Source organism: Canis aureus, chromosome 17 (genome assembly GCF_053574225.1).
Source record: "Canis aureus isolate CA01 chromosome 17, VMU_Caureus_v.1.0, whole genome shotgun sequence".
Classification (NCBI taxonomy): Eukaryota; Metazoa; Chordata; class Mammalia; order Carnivora; family Canidae; genus Canis; species Canis aureus.
In genome coordinates this window covers 58,519,592-58,527,989 of record NC_135627.1, presented here as the reverse complement: position 1 = coordinate 58,527,989, position 8,398 = coordinate 58,519,592, and positions in this window count along the sequence as shown.

Genomic DNA, 8,398 nt, shown 5'->3' with positions numbered 1-8,398 from the left:
ATTCAGCTCCGGCAGGAACTCCGTCTGCAGGGCCTGGAGGCTCCGGGCGGGGCCGCTGCTCTGCTCAGCTGGTGCAGGAGCGTCCTCGCTGTCCTGGGCCCTCCCGGCCTCTGCCTGTCCCGGGGGAGGCCGGATCCTGGGCTGTGTCCCGGCGCCCAGTGCTCGGGAGCCTGCGCTGGTGGATTCGCGCTCCCGCCCCGCAGCCCCCTACGCGGAGCTGCCGCCGGAGCCCCCCGAGCTGCTCCTGGAACCGCGCAGCCCCCTCCGCGGAGCCTCTTCCTCCGCCCGAGCCCCTCCGAGCTGCTCCCGGGGCCGCGCAGCCCCCTCCGCGGAGCCGCCCCCGAGCCCCTTCAGCTGCTCCGGGTCCCGCCGGGTCCCCCGTGCGCGCTGCAGCCCTTAGGGAGCTCGGCGCACTCTCCTGGGCGCGCAGTTGCTGTTACTGTCCCCGGGAGCCCGAGGGCATCCTCGCCCTCCTGGGTCCTGCTCCAACTCCCCACGGGCCCCTTTCCCCCGGGAAGGTCGGTGCAGCTCCTGCGTCTCCGGGACGGGGCTCTCCTGTCCTGGGGACACTCGCCCCGGCCTCAGCCCGGCTCCTCCCGGGCCCCTCCCCCTTGGAGGCCTTTGTGTCTTTATTTCTTTTTCCCCGTCTTCCTACCTTGATAGATGCGCGAACTCTTCTCACTGTAGCATTCCAGCTGGTCTCTCTTTAAATCTCAGGCCGAATTCATAGATTTTCAGGATAATTTGAAGGTTTTCTAGGTAGTTTGGTGGAGACAGGTGATTTGGAGACCCTGCTCTTCCACCATCTTGCTCCTCCTCCCTAAATGACAGCTTTTAAACAGTCACGTTTCCCTGGTAAATCAAGTCCCCTCTCCTCCAGGTAACTGTTTGGCAGCTTTTCCCTCCTCAAACCTACAAGAAATCCTCCCCTCACTTTCAGCTTGTGACCTCATTTCACAGTCAGGTGAGAACCGCCTCCTCTTTCCACTAACAAACCCAGAACCTGTGTGGAGACCCACGAGGGAGTTTTTGCCTTCTCAGCTGATACAGAGGAATAAAAATTCCTGCTCTTCTCCAAAGCGAGGCCCTCTCCCGTGCTCTCCGGCCAACCATCGCACCCTACTCACCCTACTCCGGCCAACCATCGCACCCTACTCAAGCTCTTGCTCCTACAGCATGAATTTCTTCCTTGCTGGTTCATTCCAACCAACGTATTAATATGCCTTAACATGACCCTTTTAAATAGATTCCTTGGCCCCAGGCCCCTCTACTTCTCCATTTCTTTGTTTTCCTTTAGAGCTAAGAAATTATCTTTTTCACTCTATCCCCTCATCCTCCATTCTCTACACAGCTCCCTCTTCCAACCAGACTTTCGTCCTCATCAACAAAGACTCTTAACGAGACCACCAGTGACATCTGTTTTGTCAACTCTGGTGGTCAGTTCTCTGTCCACGTCTTCTCGGTCCTCAGAACCACGGCCGTTAACCGCTACCTCCATAAAACACATTCATCCTTATGTTTCATGACGCCACAATATCCTGGTTGTCATCCTGCTTGAGTGGCTACTCCCTTTTTTTTTCCTTTTTTAATAGGGAAAGCCTTAAATATGTAGAAAAGTAAACAGGATAATATAATGAATTCCCATGTTCTTATCACTTGGCTTCAACTCATGACCAATCTTGTTTCATTTATCTCCTACCCAGTTCCCCCTCCCAAATTATTTGCTAGTACCAGAAGGATTATTTCACCCATAAGTATTTCTGTTTCTCTAAATAAGGACTTTTATATAACAACAAAACACAACCACATCATTATGGTCATGCCTAAAAAAATTAACAATTCTTAATATCATCAAATATCAATGGCTACTCCCTCGTAGCTTTTTGCTGGCTCCCCTCCTCTACCTGACCTCTAAATGTTGGCATCTCAGGCTGTGTCCTTTGTTCTTTTCTCCTTTTTTTTATTTTTATTTTTGTTTCTTTTCTCTTTTTTAAACTCCTTCCCTAGGTGATCTCACCCAATCATAGAGCTTTGAAGGTCAGCATATGTCTATGACTCTCCTGAGTCCGTTTTCTGTGGTTGATGGCTTAAGTTAAATTTCTCATGAGAACATCAGTTTTGATGTGACAAAACAGGATCTTTGATTCTTTCTCCACCCATATCTACCCCAAAACTTTCTCAACTTCCAGCTTTACCTATCGTAATAAATGATACTACCATCTATATTTTTTTTGCTCAGTCAAGAATCTGGCAGTTATCTTTGATTTCTTGATTTCACTACTAACTCATGTAGGGACTACTATTTAGCTCCAGTGTTCTCTCTTCTTGCATAGTATAGAATCTTTACTGGGCACATGTGCACCCGGAATAAAGATGGCACTTCTCAGCTTCCTTTGCACCTAATGGTGGCCTTATGACTTGGTTCTGACCAATTGCATGTAAATGGAAATATCACAAGACCACTCTGTCTCTCCTTCATCACATTCTCTATTTTGATGTCTTGAAGGCAGAGGCTGCTTTTGACCACAGGGAGGAGGGTCCCACCCTAAGATACCCTAATAGTGAGCTGTTAGTATGTGTATCATTTAGGGTCCAGTCTGGAGGTAGAATTTAAACAGGCAAGGTGTAATATAAGGAATTACTAACTATTTATAGGGGATTGGATACTAAAAGGGGATAAAAGAAAACTCTAAAGAATACCTGAGGGCTGAGCAAGAGTAGCCAAGGAAGGAAAAATTTGAAAATGGGGGAGGGGGTCAGAAATTGTTGGAAAAGGTATGCCAAAGCCCACTAGAGGTGGAGAAGTTTGCTGGGTTACCTTAGGCTGGTTACCATAGAGGAGATTCACAGCCAGTGGGCTGAAACTAGTGGGTGGGAAACTGTGAGCCCAAATTGGACATGGGATGCCCAAATGCATGCCACTGGAAGTTACTTTGTAGGAGCAAGAGGAAGAGAAAGAGAAAGAGAACCATAACCAAGAAGAGTAGCTCTTTCTTCCTAGCATATCCCTACAGTACCATCTACTGACAAAGCCAAGATCACACCAACCAGCAAAGGAAAAATGTTTGCAGAATTCAGCTCCAGTGCCACCAACAAGGCAATGAAGAATGGATTTGGAGTTGAGAAGCAAAATCTGTATGGTTTGCTAGACTGCACAACACAGACCAAGAGGCTTAAACAACAGACATATATTTTCTCAAGTCCTGGAGGCTAGAATTCCAAGGTCAAGGAGTCAGCACATTTGCTTTCTCCTGAGGCCTCCCCTAGGCTTGCAGATGGTCCCCTTCTTGCTGCACATGTATCCGCTGGTGTCTCCTCTCATGTAAAGACTCCAGTTATATTGCATTAGAGCTCCACGCCTATGACTTCCTTTAACCATAGTGACCTCTTTAAAACCCTGTCTCCAATTATAGTCATATTGGGGCCTAGGGCTTCAACATACGAATCTGGGGAGAACACAGTTTGGTTCAAAATTCTCCATCATTTGGAGCCCCAAATTTATGTCTTTCTCACATGCAAAATACATTGCTCCCATCCTAGCAGCCTCCCATGGTCTTAACCCATTTAAGCATTAACTCCAAGTTCAGAGCCTGCTCTAAAGGGCACCTCAGTCCAGCGTGAGACCCAATGTATGACGCGTTCTGCGGCAAAACTCTCCACTGTGAACCCGTGAAGCCAGGCGAGGTATGTGCTCCTGAAACACAGTGGTGGGACAGACACAAGATGCACCTTTCCATCCTAAAAGGGAGAAATTGGAGAGAAGGAGGGAAGAATTGATAACTGGCACAGTGGCTGCACCAGCCCTGGGTCTCCTACAAAGACTTTGACTTCAGTGAAAAAGAAGGTCCCGTCCTATTCTTTTGGATACAGCAGAACTTAATCTGAACTAAACCAAAACAAACCATAAAAAAATGGTAAAATTTGTCAGCAAATCGTATTGGCTTTACCTCTGAAACACAGCTCACCATCACCTCTGTGCTACCCTAGTCTGACACACTACGATCTCTCAGCTGGTGCGATGGTTAATGTATGTGTCATCTTGACTGGGCTGAAGGATGCCTAACTATGGGATTAAACATTATTTCTCCACGCGTCTGTGAGAGTACTTCCGGGAGAGGTTAGCATTTGAACTGGTGGATCTGAGTAAAGATGACCCTCCTCAATGTGTGTGAACATCATCTGAGGCCTGAACTGAATACTGATCATCTCCCCATTCCGTGCACCTGGTTCTCAGGCCTTTGGACTTGGACTGGGATCCACGTCTCCCAGTAGATCTATTGCTTCTGTGGTTCTCAGGCTTTCAAACAACACTCCCAGCTCTCCTGGGCCTCCGGCTTGCAGACTGCAGATCATGGGACTCCTCAGACTTTATAATGGGGTGAACCAATTCCTTCTAATAAATATCGTTATATTATATATGATATCTCTCTATAAATCTCTTCATATATCTCCACCCCATTGGTTGTGTTTCCCTGGAGAACCCCAACCAATGCAGCTGGGTTATAGTAACGACCTCTGTCCTGACCTTCCTGTTGCCACTCTGGCTCACTATAATCCATTCTCCACCCAACAGCCGAGTGATCTTCCCATTGCATAAATCTGATCATTCCACCTCCTTACATAAACTCTTTAAACATAGTGATTGGCATAAAATCCAAAGCCCTTCAAGGTCTTACATAATCCAACCTGTGCTCGTCACTTCAAATCTATTTCCTTCAACTCTGTTCTTCTGGCACTATTCTCTGGCCGTACTAGGTGCTTTTGGCCTTTGAACACTTCACATTCCTTTTTACCACAGGGGCTTTGCTGCCTGGAACCCTTTCTCTAGATTTCCATATAACTGTTTTCTTCTCAACCCTCGGGGGTCACAGTTTCTGGAGTGAGCCTTGCCCTTTCCTTGTTTGGAGACATCCTCCCTTCTTCCTGGAATGCCTTCCCTCTTCATTCCAGCCCCACAGCCTCGATGCCAACATCAGCAAGCAATGCCTCATCCCCTGGCAATGCTGTCCTGGGTACAGCTGTACAGGAAGGAAATGTATTCATGACTGAAATGAACTTCGCAGGCCACTGCTACATGCGAGGTTTGAGGTAGGTAATAAAGGTCTACAGAGGGCAGCCCCGGTGGCGCAGCGATTTGGCGCTGCCTGCAGCCTGGGGTGTGATCCTGGAGACCTGGGATCGAGTTCCGCGTCGGGTTCCCTGCGTGGAGCCTGCTTCTCCCTCTGCCTGTGTCTCTGCCTCTCTCTCTCTCTCTGAAGCCATGGCCCGGCTACTAAGAGATGGGCGTTTTTGCCAGCTACTTAACAAACATGGCCTTACTTAATTCTTTCAAGAGCCCAGTGAAAGAGGTGTTTCTGGCCTCATCTCACGAACAAGGAAGCTGAGACGCAGCGCTGTGCAGCAACCTGGCCGAAGGTCACATGGCTAGAAAGTGGTAGATGTGGGTCTCAATCCTAGTGTCTGAGTTCAAAGGCCAGTAGGGGTGCACGTGGAAAGCATGCGGCCCAGGGGTCTGGCACACATTAAGCGCCTCACGCTCATTGCTGCAGCAGCCGCCAGAACTACCCAACACACACACATGAAGCAAAACCCGAAGCCTTCACTATGGGGCCCTTCGTTCCCATTACTCCTGCTCCATCAGCCTCCTTCCTGCAGATGCACCAAATCTATTCCTATCTCCAGGCCTTTGTACTTGCTTCCACTTCTGGCTGGAACACGCTTCCCCCATGTTCTCCAATGGCTTACTCCCCCATGGCACCCAAGCCTTTGTTCTCCCCCTGCCTTGGAAATGCTTCCCAGAGCATCTAGGAGTCCCACATGCTGTCAGCCCCTTACCCAAGTTTATTTTTCTTCATACCACTTTTTGGTCTTGATACCGTGTTATAGATCTGCTGACTTGTTTATTCATCTATTCGTCTGTGGATCGGCTTATATTCTACAAGAAAGTAAGCCCCATGGGGACAGAAGCTTTCTGTGTTTCCCCAGAACTTAGAATATTGCTCAGCTCATAATAAGTGCTCAATAAATTGTGTTTCAGTAAATAAATGTAACAAATGTATTAAAATGCAATACTTTGTAATTGTGAGTTAAGTATTACCCTACTGTGAGAAAAATTATTACCTGGTATTATAATCATCCGGAGAAGGAGACCTGTCTAATCTAGAGCGGTCATGGGTGCTCACGTGGCTGCCCCAACTTTGAGGAATGGGTGGCGCTAGAGGAGTGATGGCAATGCCTCGACGCTGCTTGGGAAGGTCCCAAGGGAACTGGGGGAGGAGAGGACCCTGAAGGGAGCCCACCAGGGCCTAGAGCCTGAAGGTACCTAGACCTCATCCAGTGGAGAGAAGTCATCATTTTATAGCCGAGGAAACAGAAACTTCAGCAGACTCCCTGACCCACCCAATGAGGCAGAATGGAGACTAGAACCTGAGTCTTGGCATTTTCACTTAGGTTTTCTTTTGTTTGCAAAGGGCCTGTTAGATTGCAGGACTCAGTTTTACACAACTGACTCCAACTGGCCTAAAAGTAATCCTGTGCTCCTTGCCAGAGAGTGGCTTAGAAACTCAGGCCCAAGCCAATCAGCACAAGGTGTTCAGACAGTCACAGGTACTGGCTCACACGTGGACAGGTGATAAAATCTCAGGTTCATGCGATGGCAGAGGAAGTTGTTCACCGGATCCTGGGAAAGCTTCCTCACTCTCCACAGAGGACCGCAGGGAGAGATCCGGAATATTGTCCTGGGTGGCTGTGAGACCTCCTGTTCTCCTCAACATCATGATACCAGCCTGAGGATGAATCTGACATCTGGAAGGAGAAAAAGCCAAAAGAATCTCAGAGAAATGGGACAAGAACACTGATTGAATCGTGTTTGGTCCCACCAACCTCTGGTCTTTTTCAGTAACGTGAGTTACTGAATCTCTATATCGTTTAAGCCACTTTGAGTTGGGTTTTTTTAACTTAAAAAAACCCAGAAAGTATCTGATAGGCTCAGTGGCCTCACCTGCAAAACATATAATAATGTCTACTTTATGAAATTATTATGATCATTAAGTTAAATAATGTATATGACATTCTTATAATTTATAATATAATGTCACATCATAAACTCAAGCCAAATGTTATTATTATTCTTATTACTGCCAGGTATTTTAACAAAATGAAAAAAAAACAATTACGGAGTTGAATCGGAGGCATCGAGGGGTGAGGGATATCCAATAATTCCGGGTTAAAATGTAAGCTGTTATTTTCATATCTCTGTCTTTGTCTCTATTTTTAGTATCATTTTACCAACTTCTCCCTATTTCTCCCACTTCCCCACTCCCAGTCCCCAGCAACCAATTTCCTACTCTGCTTCTTTGAGTCCAAGTATTCTGGGGGGGGGTGGGGAGGAGACCGATAAATTAGAAGCCTCACAGGAGCTTTGAAAGTATGCAGGTAAGCCCCTCTTTCAGGAAAATACAGAGATGAGCCACGTTGCCTGCTCTCTGGGCACTGAGCCCGCGGGGGGGGGGGGGGGCGGGGGGGTAGCCGTGCTGAGTGCTGACGTGGCCCTTCCCAACTACCTCTTTGTTTGCTCTAGTTTAGCGGGTCTCAGACACAAGCCCGTTGGGCTTCAGAGTGACGTAGCTCAAGAACCAGCTCCTGTCCTGGGAGTCTTAACAGCTGGGGCCCTGGATGTGGAATCCAAACCCTTCACTCTTCCCGGAAAAGCAGAGTTATGACTTCCCTCCTACTTGTGTGGTGTGTGTTGAGAACAGAGTCTGTGGTGAGCGTGTGTGTCTCAGCCTTTCCTAACCCATTTTGATGTGGATATTTTCTCATTCCTCCCATGTGTACAGGTCACTCGGCTGGTTTCTAGATCTCTCCGAGGGACCTTCCGTGAGTAACTGTACATTCAGTGTATCCACAGAAGAGGAGCTCAGAAGCCTTCGAGGTTGCCATCTTGGTAGCTTCCAATTCCCCTTGAAAACTTTGACTTTTTCATTCACTCAAGTTGGAGGGTAAGCATCTCATTTGCTGACGAAGATGGATGCAAAACCTTCATTTTTTTTTTTTTATTCATTGAATTACATATTGAGGAACAAGACAAGAAAGAGTATTGGATGGGAGTGATAAAGAAATCCTTACCCAGTTCCATCAAGCCCGGAGATTAATTGAAATATTACATCTTGCCAATAGACTCGCAAGCTGTCCCTTCCAGCTCCTTTCTTTTCTACCTCCTCTTCCTTTCCAACCCTTCTTACCTTCAGTATAGCTGTCAAATCCCCTAGTTTTATTCATGAATGAGGCACAGTGCACGTAGGCTTCTCTTATAGAATCCTTAACAACACCATAAGCCACAGATTTGGCTAAGTTGGAGAACCGAAGCCCCGGGTATGTGTGTACAAGGTGGTTTATC